The following is a 17,649-nucleotide window of genomic DNA, read 5'->3' on the forward strand; positions in this document are numbered from 1 at the left end:
TTGTGATCTCACACGAGCAAAGGACACGTTTTGGGACTATTTAGTTCCCATCAACAACTAAAAACATGTTAATTGGAAAAACTTGCAGTGGAGGCTTCATATGAATCGTAGTTGCGTGCACCAAGGTGTTGCATTTATGTAGTTGGAGTATTTTGGGAATTTTCAAAAAGTTTTATTATTAGCTTTTTTCATTACTTTTTTTTCCTTTTAAAAGCTCCCTTTTTTACTAGCCAGAAGTATAGTATTATGGTCGTTGTATTATGCTTCCATGCATAGTTTTTTTTGTGCAAGGCCATAACCAACTTATGTATACAACTGCGTCGGTGATATGAACACCTATAGGTGGACCCACAGTGACAATTAATGAGCACATATATAGTCTAGACTGTCATTTGCGTATGTAGAAATTGCATGTCGCTTGGTTGAATCCTTTCTTAATTGTGTATAGGAATGCCATTTTCTAGAGTTTGATTTTTCGCATGGTCAGAGGGGAGCCAGCTATTTTTTATGAGGACGGCTGAATGATAGTTTCAAAATTTTAAGAAAAGATGAAATATCTTATTTTCAAAATTTTTATATACAATACATAATTTTTTTAAAAATCTATTTGTAAATTATTTTAGTTTCAACAATTTGACCCGCAAATAAAATTTTTAAACAAAACTAATCACATAAGCATGAAACTCTCATGCATACATTCATTCAATCATTTCACAATCATTCAATCACATCATAATCTTAAGATCCAACGATCCTAAGAACACACATTCACAAGTTGGCCCATCCCTGCCTGAAATGCCGCCATACCTGTCATGCGTCCACAAAATACCCAAAACGCCTTGAGTTTAGAATCTGGTCGCTCAAGGTCTATTGGACGTGCCTGGTGTACTTGCAAACATACACAAGTGGTAATCTCTACTTGTTTAGTTTCACAATCCATATAAATATAAAACAACATCATTGAGGCACATGTCATCGCCTCAAGAGGGTGTCGACGGGTAGTGTCGACCCACAAAGCCCTCCAATAGGCCTCTTATCAGCCCTAGAGGTTGTCACCAAATGGTTTAAGCTTCACGCTTTCGATTTTGAACCGATCACTAATCTGTTTTTCCCTTGATTCTTTAGTTGAAGCGTCTTCCCAACATACAACATGCATGTACTTTAACACAAACATACTTCACTAGTTCTATAACACAGTTCTAAATCGTCTCCACATCACCATAGTTCTACCATGAGCGCATGGCAATGATTATGCACCAGGTAGTGATCTTGGAGCTTCCGATAAAAAAAATTAAAAAAAGAACATGATTATTGTTTTGTAAGTATACAAGAGGCCCTGTATGCATGCGGCTCATGTGGGTTTTCTAGTTCTTGTTGTTAGCAAGAACCCAAGAGGCAATAGGTACTAGGTACGACTTTCGTGTGTGTACTTGTGCAATGAAATTAAATATGTTGTGCTTTAAATTAGATTTGCATCTATACAAAGCCTTGTGTCCGTAAAGTTTGCTACTAATAGGTAACATTAATTAAACATTAACCAAGTAAAACCAGCTTTTATCTGCCATTTTAGTTGTCAATATTGAGCCACGATCAGAATGCACAGTAACAGAGCCGGTAACTTCTTTTTACGGGGTCCATTATATAATATTGAAAATTTCCACGAGGGTCAAACGATTTTTGTTTTTTGTTTGTAAATTTATAACTCAAAGATGACCATTGATGTATATTCAAATTGTATATTGATATTCAAAATTGTGTAGGGTTGGCCAAGCAATTTTTTACGACATGGCATGTTCCTAAGGAAGATAAATGAAAGGGAAATGAATGGAATGGAAAGAAAAAGAAAATGGTCATTATAAAAAAGCTTGTTTTGATAAAAAGGAAAAGAAAGAAATGCAAAAAATATAAGAAGATGTAATTTCTCATTATAAACAAGATTTTTCAGGTCCATTGGTGAAAAATGATCTTGCTGAGAACAAAGTGTGGCCAACAAGAAAGAAAAGGAAGAAACAGAACGCACGGTGTCTCTTCCAATCGAGGATCCACGCACACTTGAGAGTGCCGCCGTGCTGCTGCTGTTCTTCCTCTTGCTCGGTGGCCTCGCTGCGATCTTGCCTCTGCGCCAAAACAAGGAAGAACTTCAGCATTTGAAGACTTATCAAATGAGGAGAGTGACCACCTGCCTCCGTCGCCCGTGAAGAAGAGAGAGAGGACGGGGAGGAGGCTCGGTCTCCGTTGCCACAAAAAAAGAAGAAGAAGAAGAAGAAGAAGAAGAAAAAGGAACAGAAGTTAACCAGGGAGAACGGGAGGAGGCCTCAAAGAAGAAGAGGAGGAAGGCCACATTATTTATGTTTTTCCCTTTTTATTGAAGTTTAACGAATATACACCTCCCAAAAAAAGAAAGAGAGAGAGAGAGTCGAGGGTATGTTAGAAAGTTTTAATGATAAAGTGTACTTTTAGTTTTTTTATTTTTTCACAATCTCATTTTTGTTCTTTCAAACTCTTTATTTTTTTACTTTATTTGTCATATTTTGGTCATTATACACCCTTGTGACATGCACATGAAAGTGTTTATATAACCAGCTTCGTAAAAGTGGTCCTGTTCATCAGATCTGTGGACGGATTATCTTGAGAAATGTAGATCTTCATTCAAAACATCTCTTGAATATCTTGAAACATGCTGCTCCAGTTAGCTTCGCCCTCCAAACTGCCTCACACCAGCACGCACGCAGCAAGTTTTTTGACACTAAAAGATTGTTTTTTGCATTGTATCTATCAGGCTAATGAGGTGAGTCTTAGCCTCTTCAGTTCTCTCAATCGTGTCCCTTGGTTTCTCCATAAGTGGACCTTGTATTTGAGGTGCCAAGAAATGGCTCCAAACAACTGCTGACATGAGGTGAGTTGTATCGGGTTGGAATCGGCGGCATTCTTTGACACTAAAAACAGGCCTATTACCTTAAGTTAAAAAGGGGTTTGATGAGAGCTCCAAGCCATAAAAATGGCCATCGTTGGATCAAAGGCGAGGTGTAGAGTTTGATGGCAAATGTGGAAGCCCAATTGTTACACGCCATGAAGGCTCCGGACGCATGTATTCAGAGACACGATAATCCATAACCGACTGCAATATGTCGTGGAACAACGTTCTTAAGATCATCTCGTTCTCACCGTGGATTTCAGAGGGAGACCTCTCTTTGTATAAAGCCTCTTCGTTATTCAAACATTCAAGTCGTTTCTTGGTGGTCATTTTTTTGGTGGGACCTAAGTTCTGAAAGAGAAAAGTCAGCTATAAATATGGGTGTCCCTCAACTGCAATTAAAAGGTCATCCCAAGCAAGCTGTGCGGGTCTAGACAGCTACTACGTACAGCTCAGTGGTAGACAGGGGCGAAGCCAGGATTTTCTTCAGGAGCGGGCCGACAGTCTGACCTCTGAATCCAGATAGGGTCAAACTGAATTCCAATACAAAAAATACATTACGTAATTAAAAAATATTATTTTTTAATGTAAAAAAAAAAATTCATTGGCTGGGGTGGGGCCATGGCCTAGGCGGGCCACCCCTTCCCTCGCGGACCCCCCTTCCCTCCGCCCCTGGTGGCAGAAGGATTTTTTTGCTAAGGGGTACTTGAGTTGCTGGCATAAGTTTTAACATGTAATTTTTGAGTCATGACAATGCAATCTTGGGCATTTACAATAATAAGATTTTTGTTGGGCGGATCTGAGCATTTCCTCACATTTATATATCAAAATTTAGCCCCACCAGCTTTTGAAAATTTTTGTTTACTTTGAGTTTTCTACAAGGTAATATGTGTCGGAGTGCGGAGTCTGATTCTCTATAACATGTAGATAATTTTACATTTTGATGGTTTTGCCTTATCCCCATATTTAAGAGGGGGACGGATATCTTTCTTGTGCTCTCGTTGTCTTTTCTTTTCTGAGATATTAGTGAAAAAAAACCTGTATGGCCGTAGACGTAGGGGAGATGTAGATCTAGGTCTCATGCCACTATTGTAAATAGATCTTACAAGGGGATGCCATTGTATGTCTCATCTCCACCAGTTTCACCGTTAAAAGTGGAGCCAGTTTCCCTTCTTATTGTTCTTACTCTTCTCTTATTCCCTCTATAAATGGTTTGTGATCTGGTTCAAAAGTTAGAAGCATGTTTCCTTCTCAAGTATTATTCTTCCTTTACTTCCCCTTCCCCCACAAACCAAGAGTAGATCAGGAGACATAATAGATGATACTCTTGATGTGAAACACAAGGAACCGAAAGACAATTTGAAGTTGCTCCTAGTTTTTCTACCGCTAATAAAAAATTGATCATAAGTTTGTTTTCGAAATTTAATTTTTAAATCAGCAAAAAATTTGTCAATTATTTTACCTTTTACAAATAAGATGAGGAATATGCCTAACTATATTAATATAATGAGAATTTTTAATTTGAAGAAAGTTATGATGTTAATAGGCCTATATGGTTCTATAAATGAATACGCTTGTATCATAAATAGGCGTCATTTTCTTAGAAGGCCATGACCGGGTCAAGAGTCTGACTCAATTCAATGCAGGACGAGTTAATTAATTCGAGCTTATCTCTTGCCGTGCATTCCGGGCACATCTGGAGTAGAAAGATACATTCTCTCTCTCTCTCTCTCTTGGTTTTAAATATTGAATAGCGGTTAGGGCATAAGACCAATTATGTGCATGTAAAATCCGATTTTTTTATAAAAGTCCTTGCACAAAAATCAGCATTAATCGGTAAATTCCCCTTAATCTCCGCTTTACCTCTATATATGTTGGGTTGGTGGTGCCATCCATATATACTTTCGCAACATCTAGGAAAATAATTGCCCAGCTTTTGTATCTACAGCAATATGGATCATTGTCCATTTATACATCATCCCTCCCTGTTACACTTGCCTATCTAATTTTGATGAAAAAAAAAAACGACTTGAGGTGCTTTTAACCTGCTGGTAGGGGTGACCGGGTCGGCCCGACGATCCCAAAACTTGGGCCCAGTCCTGGCCCGATACTCGAAACCTGAGCCCAGACTCGACATTGTTTAGCCTGATTTATAATAAAAAGATAAAATAATTTTTTAATATAAAATATATTTTTAATAATGAAATATATATTATTAAATTTAAAAATAATAAAAAATAATTTTTTAAAGTAATAATGGCCGGATCAAACTGGGTTTTTTTCGGTCCAGACCTGGGCCCGATCGGCCGGGTACCAGGTACCCAGCGCGCAGGGCGAAAGGAGGAGGAAATATTAAGTGAAAGAAAGCATGGACAATTGGAATAGTGTCTCAAATTAAGCGTGGTAAGATTCTCAACGTAAGATTCTCAACTACCCTTATTAATTCTCTCTCTCTCTCTCCAAAATGGTAGCTCTTTGACTAAGTCCGATGTCACCCCTATAAGTTTATCAAAGCACAGGTCCCATTCTACAGTGCACTCAATTTTGTCTTCCTGCACCAGACATTACTATTTACAATGAAGCAAGTTTCCTTTCCAGTCTTCTTTCTTGCCCTTCTCCTACTGTCCTTTGTGGTTTTTGCACGTAAACTATACGAGCATAAGAATATGTTTTGCTTATCTTTAGTCCTTCTTAATTTACTTCTTTTTCCTTCCAAAATCATTAGCCCACCAACAATAGATCATGCCACCCTAGCAGAGACAATGGCAGTGACAGATGTAGGCTGTTCGTATATGTAATGAGCGTATGCCGGATGTAGATTCTACTATCAATATGCACATTTACTTTAATGACCAAACATTGCATATGCATGTGCATAAGATGACAAATATAATAAATATGAGATAATGAAATAACAAACGGACAAATATATTAGATAACACTAAACGTAAGCATATGATGATGTTTATGAAATAACAAAAGATTTATGAAATAATGAAATAACAAACATATTTATGAGATAATGCTAAACAAAAGTATGAGATAATGTCTATGAGATAATGAAATATTTATGAAATAATGAGATAATAGATAGATGTATGAGATAATGATAAACATAAGTACGAGATAATAAAATATTTATGAGATAATGAGATAACAATATTAGTGGTTCAAAAAAATGAAAATGTTTTTTTACTGCTTAAAAGAATATATTGGTCACAATGATATGCATATACGAACTTGACAAATTTTTCCTTTACCGAGTCTTCAAATATTTTTCTACAGATTTCTTTTTTGTCCCTCCAAAAGATTTTTCTTTGTATTTCCTAGGCATTTTCTCTCATTTATTAAAATGGTGCAACAAAATTACGTCCGCGTATATAACCAGCTTTGTATGTGCATTTAAAATTGCAGGGCTGAACACTTTCATAAATGTAAATGTGGATGCAGATGAAAACAATGTGAAACGTGAGGTTGATATAAAATATTGGAAAGTGTCATTTCTGTTTAAACACGTGTTTGATTTTAACTGGTTCCAAGCAGTGGGGATGATAGGTGGTGCAATCTCACACTCTGGAGTGTGCCATATATGTTTAAATCAGTGCTGCACAGCGGAGAAGCATGCTGAGTTCATGAAATCCCTCAAAACTGAAACTTTATATGATTATGGTGATGATGACAGTATCTATAGTGCTTCTCAATAAGAAAGAGTGCATGCCCTTGCAAAAGAGCATGCATGCATTCTATGGATTTCTTATTTCTTGTTGTTAGCAAGAAACCAATATATATTTATGTTGATCATGTTTTCACCTCTGCAAGGAAATTAAATAAGTTCTGTTCAATGCACATATATATACTAAAACAAGGTCGCACACACGAGTTTCAACATGGTTCGACTCTAGGTCAGCGGCAGAAGTAGGTATGGGCTGCATGAGGCATATGCCCCAATGAGTCTACTCTAAAACAATGAGTCTACTCTAAAATCTTGTTTTTATTGATGGGTTCTAGGAAGATTAGGGTTCAATTGTATGCACTCGCCCCCTGAGACCCAAGTCACTGTCCCAAGGCCAATTGAAAATTTGTTACCTATACATTTAATGCCCCACAGACAAAAAATTTCTAACTCCACCCCCTCTCTAAGTCTGCATCCACCATCCTCACTATCTCTCAACTTTTTTGATGATATAGGAGGTATTGATTAGAGCTCTTTTAAGTTGCATTATGTAAAGCCTGTCCCTTCTTGAGGGAAGATGTTGTTTCCTCACTTGGTGGAGATTCACATCTATCATTATCGGTTACATGATAAGAATTTGGCTAGCTAGACTTAGATGTAATCCAATGATGTCCGTGATAATCAAAATTAGCTTTGTAAAAATAATCTATTTTCAAAATTTTGATCTTCTATTTTGGCGTGACATAGTGCCGAAGACCCTCAGGCAAGTGCAGTAGACCATTGCCCACATGTCCCATAAAGGTTCACTATTTTCATCTTGATATGTTCAATTTTTTTCTGATTTATATATGATGTTGGCCCTTATAAAGACACTTGTCCGTAAATTAGTTTCCATCAGCCTAAAATTCATCTCCCCTTGCCACGGGCGCATCAGCGGTGGATAGCTGGCGTCTATAAACATATAGCAACAGAAAATGGCCTAAACAAGATGACATAAACCCAATTCAGAATCACGGAATAAGCAACAAGAGACAAATTTGTGTTTAGCTAAAATTTTAAAAAGTTCAGAAATCAAGAAACAAAACAAAGCTAGTAGCGTTGCCAAACTTGTAAACAAGGGCAGAGTTAGCAGTTTTTCATTTCAAGGATTGAAACTATCGTTCCATGAACTTGCCTTGTACTCATGGACATCTTGTTTCTATTTTTCCATGAATATGGCCTGATCTTTTGGTGTAAGATAATGAAACATTTACCACGACAATCTAAAGTTGCACCTAAATTTTCGACCGCTAATAAGACACTGTTCATAAGTTTATTTGTGAAAATTTAATTTTTAAATCAGCGAAAATTTGTCAATTTTTTACCTTTTACAAATAAGACGATGAATATGCATGCCTAGCCAATTTATTAATATAATGAGAATTTCTTTGAAGGAAGCTCTGATATTAATTGGCCTATTTGATTCGATAAATGAATACACTCGTCCATAAAAAGAAGTCGGTTTCTTTGAATCGAAGACCGAATCAAGATCCTTACTCAATTCAATGCAGCCACATGCAATTAATTAGAGCTTGTCTCTTGCAGTGCATCCCCAGCCCATTTGGAGCAGAGAAAGGAACATTTTTTTTTTTTTTTTTGTCGTTGTAAAGACCAAATTCTTTGCATTTAAAAATTTGATTTTCTTAAAAAATTCTCGGATAAAAAGCAGCATTAATATGTAAACTCCCCCTAATCTCCACTTTATATCTATATATCTTCGGTTGGTGGTGCTATCCATATTTATTTTTGCAACATCCATATATATCATCTATCCCTCGTACACCAGACCTCTCCAATTTTGATGTAAAAAAAAAAAAGATTTGAAGGCTTTCTGCCCTGCAGGTTAGCATCCAGGACAGAGAGTGAGAGGGGAAAGATTAACTGAAAGGAAGCATGGAGAATTGGTACAGTGTCTCAAAGTATGGTAAGATTATCAAGCTTGAGGAATTGAATTGAATGGAAAGTGTCACCACATGCTCAACTACCCTCATTAATTCTCTTCACCTTCCAGAAAGGTAGATCACTGGCAAAGTCTCATGTCACGCCTATAAATAGATGATGGAGGAGGTCTCATTCTGCACTCAACCAGTCTTCCTCCACCAGCTGCAGTTGGCATTTACAATGAAGCGAGTTTCCCTTCCATTCATCTTTCTTGCCCTTCTATTACTGTCCTCTGTGGCTTTTGCACGCACACTATATCAGAATAAGAGTATGTTTCGCTGATCTCTAGTTTTCCTTTGCTTCCTTTTTCTTTCAAAACTATAGCCCACAAAGACTCGATCATGTCACCCTGTTGCAGGGGGTGGAGGCAGGTGTGGGTTAGTTCAGGAAATTACCCCTCACAGAGACACTTATAAATATTTTTTTTTATGCTGATATTTTAAACATTTTTTCTCATTTACATATTGGTGCCTCATAAAAATTTTAAAATTTTTTATTACAGACCCTTAGCCCGAATTTTCGGACTTCACCCCTGCGTCCCCTATTGGTGACACTCTTGATGTCAAACAGGCAACTGCACCTCGAGTTGCCTGATGTAATACACAGAGAATGATAGATTGTTAAGTGAGTGTGTGTTTCCTAGTAGTGTTTGATATTTCGGGTCACACCTGCAGACGATGAGAACAACCTCTTCCGGCTCCTCCCCCCACCCCGGCTCTCTGTCTCTCTCTCTCTCTCTCTCTGTGGACACATGCACAAGCAGACTAGAACCACATAGAGACATATATGAGTGTACCCGTTGATTCGGTTTTTGCAGCTTTTTCTACAGTATTTGTTTACAGACATACAGGCATGGTGTAGCTGTTATCTTCTACTAGTTAACTTCCAGTTTATTTTCGGCCTTGTGACTGTTTTTGTTACATAACAAAGTTAGTATGACAGTATTGGAGTTAATGAGAGGTACAGGGGACGGGTATTTAGAGATAGGCAGGTACGTTCTGGACCAGATCTTGGCCGGACCTAAAATCTAGTGATTCTAATCCAATAATTTGAGGGAAAAAACAACAATAATTTGGGAAAAAAAACCCCTTGAATCGTCAAACTTTGAAGTTACATACACATGTATATATAATCATGAGCTTTTGTCTCACATACCTATATTGCTATACATGTTATCCCTTTTTCAAATTTATTTATTTTTTTATCTAGTTTTACCTAACAGATCAAGTGAATTAAATTTATTTACCACCATGTTACCAAAGTCCAAATATATGAAAATGTGTGTTCCCATATACGTATTTTTATATAGGAATTGAAATCACCCTGCTATACTTGTGACTGGATGGGTTTTCTTTTTTATGTCGATAAATATCATTGGAAAATGTGCATTTATAACAGTCAGTTGGCGACAGTTTTTGACAATAAAGTTTTTAACAATAAAAAAAAAAAAAAAACTAACCAACCGGCGAGAGGAGTACCAGCTTATTTCAAAATATATATATATATATATATATATATAACAACCTATTTTTGAGACATTAAATCTTGGCCGTCTGATCTAAAATCAGACGGTCTACATCTTCCCTCTCTTCCTCCCCTCCTTCTCTCTCTCTCTCTCTCTCACACACACACACATCTTGCAAGGGTAGCCTTGGTGGCTTTGCGTCAGATAACGAAAGTCGGTAAGTTTACCCAGTGGGCTTCTTCTTGAAAATATGAGAAAAAAAAAGAAAGAAAAAAAAATCTAAGCTGGTTTGGACCGTCCACGCCCCCTTTTTTATTTAAAAAAAAAAAAATCAACACTGACAAGCATCGAAGGGGGAGGCATTGCCTGCTTCCGCTGTTGGAGATGGGTATGGCCGCCGGTAGGCTGGGCACCGGCGGTGGTTTGCCCCATCGTTTTCTTCTAAGCGTTTATTGGTAAAAAAAAAAAAAAAAAGGCAGGGGAGGCCGGTGGGAGGTCACAGCCTAGAGGAGGATGGACTCTAATGCCTCTAGGGCGAAGGGCAAAGTGAAGGGAGGGTTCGCATCGGTTAAGCCCACCTTTAATTTTCTTTTCAAATTACATGTAAAATTTTACAAAATTTGGAAAGTTTAATTCTACTTTTCTTATGAAAAATTTTTAGCTTTCCACCTACGAAACTCCATTTAGTATGTAATGGTCGCCTTCATCTTCCTTGCCGGTCGCCTTCCCCTTGCCGCAAGGCGGTAGCAGTCTGCCCTCCTTCCTCGCTGATAAATTTGCATCTGAAGTGATTGGTTGGAAGCTTTGATAATTGTAAATATGGATGCAGATGAAAACAATCCGAACCATGGGGTTGACCAATGGTCACGCATAATAGGCGGGGGAGTACGCGGAGGAGCAAAAGGAGGATGCGCACTTTTCTGCCATTATTTAAATCGGTGCTGCACGGCGGCGGAGTATGCCGAGTTCGAGAAAGCTCACAGTGTTCCTAAGAACTGAAACTTTATATGATGATGGTGATGATGATAGTATCTATGGTGCTTATCAATAAGAAGGAGTGCATGCTTGCTGCTCTGCAGAAGAGCATGCATGCATTCTGTGGATTTCCTAGTTCTTGCTGTTAGTAAGAACCAATGTATATTTACAGTTTGTCATGTTTGTACCTGTGCAATGAAATTAAATGACTTTTGTTCAGTTACATACGCATACACATACAAACACTATTGTTATTATTATTATTACTTCCACTAAGGCAAACGAACTGGATCGAGCCAGCTGGTACTCAACCCAACCAAATGTTCGTTTATGAATAATGTGTTTAAATTACATTCCGAGTTCATTTCTATCTTTTCATGTTGAACCCCTTCATATTTACAGCTAACGCCTTCATTTGGGTCTGAGCTTCCTTTCTTTGATGCTCAACTTATTGGAGTGCATCACCCGCTTAGTGCTTGGTTTGTCTTATTATGCTATAACACGGATGCAAAAGTCTAGACCAGTGTTATGTGTGTCATATGATAGGTCTCTTCTAGGTGAAGAAAACCCAAACAATATGAGTTTAATATGCAATACGCCTACATATCACACCCATATCGGGTGTATCATACGATAGAAGGGCTGTCTGTCTCATACGATACACCCCATATCTTATAATATAATGTTAAAATTTAAAAAAGGGCCTAGTGTCATTTTTTGCTTCATTCTTTTAACCAAGACCCTCTTTCTAAATTTCTCTAGAACATGTGAGGAGAGATTTTGCTGATTTCTCCGAAAAATCACTGATTTGGGGATGAACCATCGATTTGATGAACTCACTATGTACTTTACTAAACTCTACAACACTCTAAAGTCTAAACTCGTATGTGATAGATCATAGATGCTCTTTAAACTGTGATAAATCATGAATGTTTTAGCTTTCTTGGGAATCTTTTATTAGTGTTACTTTTCATTTTTTGAATTTGTTGATTTTAAATATTCCTATGGTTTATCAATGATGAATCATTAATATTCTTTGTGTGACAAGCTTTTTTTATATGAAATACATTGTTCTTAATTTTTCAGATTTTTTGGCTACTTTTCTTTTCTTGATTTTTACTATTTTTTAGTGTTTTTTAAGTTAAAAATTAATTTAATAATACATTACGATACGGCGTATATAAGTCGACCCGACCGATACATGATACAAAATATGCTAGTGACAACATTGGCCTAGATGCCGCAATTAGTCCAGCTAATGTGGCATCGTTAGCAGCCACCTGCTAACTGCCGCCTCTTACCATGTAAATACTACCTAAAACCCCTACAAGCTCTGCCCTAATCCAGTTAGAGCAAACCTTCAACAGAGGAGGGGTTGCATTACATACTTGGTCAGCCTGCCACACCACATTAGCTGTGGGCCCCACAAAGGGTATTGTGGTATTCTTATGAAAATATAATGCTATTTTTCTTCAATGAAAGGATATTTTGAGAAGGTTTCTCGAAGGGCATTTTCAGATATTTTCATAAAACAAGGATATTTTGAGAATGTTGAATTAAAAATTATTGGTATTCAGAGAATGATCATAATGGCTAGATACTTGGACTTTGGAATGATACGTGACTATTTGAATTTGAAAATGGATCTAGCTCTCAGATTTGGAGCTGGATCAAAAGCTTAGAATTGATCAAAAATAATATATTTAGATTTGGATCTTGAATTTGGATCTAAAACTCAGATTTGGTATTGAATCTCAGATTTAGATGTAGATTAAGGTAAAAACATGCAATTGGATCTAAATTTGGATCTAGATCAAGAATTTGGAACCAATCAAGGATATGAATCTAAACTTTGGACCTTGGGTTCGGATCAGGTTTGGAATGATATGAAGGCACAAATTGGGATCAAATGAGTCCAGAATTGACATTTGAATCAGGGTCTAGATCTAAAGATCTGTTGCGGATCCAGTTTTAGAATTTGGATTTGGATACAGATCCATTTTGTATGTGGTTTGAATCTAGGGATCTATTTTGGATCTGGGGCTAGTATTTCGATAGATACTAGACATTGGATACAACGTTCAAAATATATAGACATTGGATTCAACTTTCAAAATGTTGAAGTGTAAACAAAATCTAAACTGCATAGATACAACTTTCAAAATATATAGACATTGGATATAAGATATTTGAAACTAATTATGGATCTGGTAGGAGAAGGTTCAATTGAATCTGATCAGATATCGTTCCTTGAATTTCCTAAGTCTGATTTCTTTTGAAAAGTTTCTGTCGCATATGCATGTGCAGTACAACACGTGATCATGAACATCCACCACACAAGTTTTACCAATTGGTGGATGTCAGCTGCGTTACGTGGACGAAGCTTGTAAAATACAAAGGTTTCTCCTTTATAGCTTCCAACCTACATCTGCAGTAAGAGTCGGAGACAGTTTTAAAAATTATTTGTCTTTCATAGTTTTTCACTTTTTTGCTTTTTCATTTTTATCTTTCCAGTCTTTTCCTGTGAACATGGTGCACCAATACCGTGTGCTGAATATAACCAGGTTCGCAGATCTCGGTGTCTGCAATGAAACAACGTCCCTTTTCTCTTTCTCTCCTCTTATCTCCAAGGCTAGCCGCCAGAAGCGACCAGCTATCTTCACCGGCCTTCTCATTATTTTCACTTTGTCTCTGTCTCTATGCTAACCCTTTCGAAGAAAACATGCAAGTGGTTGGTCACTACAGAGAAAGAGAAAGAGAGAGAGAGGCGTGTGAGCCTTTAGAGGGGAAAGACAAAGAAGGGATGCAGGCTTGACCAGCAACGGAGGGCGGTCTTGCATCTTCAGTAGTTGTCTAGTCCAAGACGCAAGCTTCATCTATGTACATGGTCCACCCTCATTCATTCTCTTTCACTTTCCAAGAAGGTAGATCTCTCAGGCCATGCTTATAAATAGATGATGGAGAAGGTCTCATTCTCCAGTGCACTCGTCTAGTCTTCCTCCACCAGTTGCATTCCTCCACTAGTTGCAGTTGCAGTTGCTATTTACAATGAAGCGAGTTTCCCTTTCAATCTTCTTTCTTGCCCTTCTCTTGCTGTCCTCTATGGCTTTTGCACGTATACCATATGAGAATAAGAGTATGTTTTCTTGATCTCTATCCTCCTTTGCTTCCTTTTCCTTTCAAAGCTTTTAGTTCAACAAGAGTAGATCATATGAGGCAGTTGTGCACAATTGCCTTCGAACTGAAAATTCTCATTTTGTGTTAATATTTATGAGCAATTTTTCTCATTTACATATTTGTCCCTTTTACATTTTATGCCAATTGCCTCTTAGACCCAATTTTCTGGCTTTGCCTCTACCGTGTTGGTGACACTCTTGATGTCAACCACGCATCTGCACCCCGTGTTGCTTGATGTATACTATAGAGAGAATGATTTAGATTAATCTGTGGTTGTTTTCTATTGGTGTTTGATATTTGGGGTCTCACCAGCTGCTGATGATTAGGTGAATTTCGTGTCATTTTGGTGCCAACCAAAGTCCAAATATATGATAAAGTGTTCCAGTATATGAATATATGGGAATTAAAATAAGCTGATTATGCTTGTGACGGTTTTTCTTTTCCTTTTTGTATTGATAAAAAGCGTTGCAAAATATACATTTTTGACAATAAATTGTTAGACCTTGGTTTTTAAGGTAGAGCCTGCTTTTTGGTTGACTTTATAATATCGGCCGCTAAAAGAATATTAATTAAAATTATAACAAAGCCATCATTCTGCTGGTATGTTTATGCTAAAACTTTTTTTTTTTTTTATGTGGGAACAAGGGGTACTTTTGTCATTAACACCAAACTAACTCACAAAATTTTGTGCACCAGTGTCGCTCATTTGTGCATTTAAAAGTGCATGTTAGTTGGTAGAAGGGCTTTGCTGATGGTGAATAATATATATGGATGCAGATGAAAACGATCAATCACTGGCATTTTCATGGAAACCAAAAATCGGCTGGCTCAAGCCTGTGCCCAAAATAGAAAAAGGTATTTCCAGACTTTGCGATCAATGCAATGCCCGAGGCAAGAAATGCTGCGTTGGGAAAGGTCAATGGTGCTGCTCAGCCAAGGAGTATGCTGAGTTGGTAAAAGCTCAGAGCGTCCCCCAGAACTGAAAACTTCCTCCTCATCTCTGTTCTCGCTTATGATGATGATAGTGGTCATTCATGGCGCTTCTCAGTAAGAAAACAAGCATGCTCATTGCCTACGAGTAGAGCATGCACGCAATTTGCTCATCCTAGCTCTCGTTGTTTACAACAACGTCTAATATGTACCTTCCTCTGTTGCCAATGAATTTTAACTTTTCTGTGCAATAATGGGTAGGCTGAACACACTAATTGTGACAAATTTCAGTGAAAAGAGCCGATGCAGAAACTCACACGGAGACACGCAAATCTTTGAATATGTTGACGGAAAATATGCCATGTTGGGTGCCGCCTTGCTTTCCCGTGCACCTCAAGTCTTCTGTTACTCAAATCCAACCTGTAAGACTGAAAAAAGGTCACAGAAAACATGATTTGCAAATCAAAAGTTTTTAAGACCGAGGTGATCTTATTAGAACCTTAGATTTGATTAATGAATGACGTGTTCATAAACACTAATTCAGCACGAATCATGTTTTAATTCAAGTTATTTTGGTAAAAAAGTTGATTTTTCTACTATCAAAATTTTCATGTTATAGGATCATTTATTGATTATTAAAAAAAAAACATTATTGAAGATAGTACGTGACTAACTTAATACATGTTCTTCATCAAATCATCCTTGAATCACTCTTAAAATCACATCAAGGTCATTACTACAATCTCAAAGTCTCCGCTCCGGGACCTCCCTCCATCTTCCTTCCTTTGCCTCGCCTATTCTACCTGCCGGTTGGCCGCAGAAATCGACGAACACCGCGATTTTTCACTACGGGATTGTCTCTCCCTCCTCTGGAAACCCTCTTCAGGTTGCTCTGGACCACCAGCTTCTTCTAGCAAGTTACCTTTCTGTATAAAAACCCAGGCAACAAGATTTCAGTTCAACCCAGTATGGCGACAAGTCCATTTGTAAAGCTTTACTTGGTAGACATAGAAACCTTTCTGCAAGTCCAAATGAATGCCAAAATGCATTGCAAGAGGAAATGACCGTTCCATTGTAAGGATGTGGCCATAGACATTATACCAAGACTAATTAGTATTCAGGATCATGCAGATGGGAGCGAAAAGAGATCGGAATATACATTTGAATCGCACTAGATCACAGTGGGTCAAACAACAGGCGATGTGCCAGTGCAGGATGTAGAATCCATGTAATGTTGAAGTTGGATGCCTTATGCAATTCTGCTATAACTCGTTAATGAAACCCAGCTTCAGTTTCAGTTTTTCTTTTCCTCTTTTTGTTTAAAAATTTGACATAGGCTTGCGCACTAGTAGCGAGGCACCGCGGAACATACTAACGTGACGTGTTCATGATGGCACAAGAGAACTATTGCTATTTTAACATTAATTTTCAATTATTCTATATGTACTTCTCCCAAAAAAATGTTAAAAGCTATAAAACTAATTTTATTTATTAAACATTTCAAAACATCCATGTCCACGTGTCCCGCTTAGAATAATGAGGAAAAGAAAAAGTGCATGCAAGGAAATGTGCATGCGTCCACGCTGACGGTCTTGAGCGCTGTAATGAATTCATATGTTCAATTCTATCTGCATATGATGAAATTAGACCCAATAATAGTAACAATAATATCACATGAAACATCAAAATATAAGTAAGTAAATTAAGCAAGCTGAGAATACATCTACTAGGCAACTAAGACCTAATTAGGCAAGCTGTGAATGACGATAATATGCAAAAGGTCAAGCTGTTATGATATGGATCAAGCACAATCAAAGGCAAGGGAATCATTCTATTGGTAGAGATCAAAATAGATTTAGTAATAAAAGAGATGAGGAAAGTAAACAGCTTTTAATAAGCTAGTAAACATTTTGTGTAAAGCTGGAGAATTCTGACATAACTTAATAAATATCTATACGCCTCACTAGTGGAATTAAGTTCTTACTTGGAGAAAGTGCCACATGGATGTTGGCTCTTTTGGCCAAACCACATAGAGTGTATCTCTCTCTCTCTCTCTTTGGCACACCAGCTCAAGACAAGACATTATGAGTGGTGTATAGATATTTATTACTAAATGTGAGATTGGCCAACCCTAATACCTATGGACGGTTACGTGCATACTCCTCCTATGTATATCAAACTGACTACATTTTGTCCATGAGTATCCCACTATAGTGCTTTCTAATAGGCCATGAACTAGAACGAAATCATTCTCAACTAATCCCTAAAAAGTTATCCAATTTTGTTCAATGGGCTAAAGATTTTGAGTGACCGAAATCCGACTGAACCACTCAAAGAAATAAATCCGACTGAACCACTCAAAGAAATAAAGAAGTATCGTTAATTTTTTCATGCTCATTCTAATTCAAAGTACCATTTGAACAAATAAGAATCCACTTCCTTACATGATTTCTTCTCCATATAGATGTATATAGCATTACGTGGATGAAGCTTGCATCAAGGATTGGCGCAGAACCTATGTCACCAAAATGCCAG

At 37.5% G+C, this 17,649-nt stretch overlaps 2 long non-coding RNA genes across 2 annotated transcripts; both read left to right on the forward strand.

Annotated features, from left to right (window-relative positions):
* Positions 1 to 8,703: 8,703 nt before the first annotated feature.
* On the forward strand, positions 8,704 to 11,230 carry LOC116257833 (uncharacterized). The gene is made up of 2 exons (XR_004173487.2): positions 8,704 to 8,835; positions 10,862 to 11,230. It is a non-coding gene; the product is annotated as an uncharacterized LOC116257833 (long non-coding RNA).
* Positions 11,231 to 13,488: 2,258 nt separating this feature from the next.
* LOC116257335 (uncharacterized) lies at positions 13,489 to 15,368 on the forward strand. Its single transcript, XR_004173350.2, has 2 exons — positions 13,489 to 14,143; positions 14,962 to 15,368. It is a non-coding gene; the product is annotated as an uncharacterized LOC116257335 (long non-coding RNA).
* Positions 15,369 to 17,649: the final 2,281 nt, after the last annotated feature.

Source organism: Nymphaea colorata, chromosome 7 (genome assembly GCF_008831285.2).
Source record: "Nymphaea colorata isolate Beijing-Zhang1983 chromosome 7, ASM883128v2, whole genome shotgun sequence".
Classification (NCBI taxonomy): domain Eukaryota; kingdom Viridiplantae; phylum Streptophyta; class Magnoliopsida; order Nymphaeales; family Nymphaeaceae; genus Nymphaea; species Nymphaea colorata.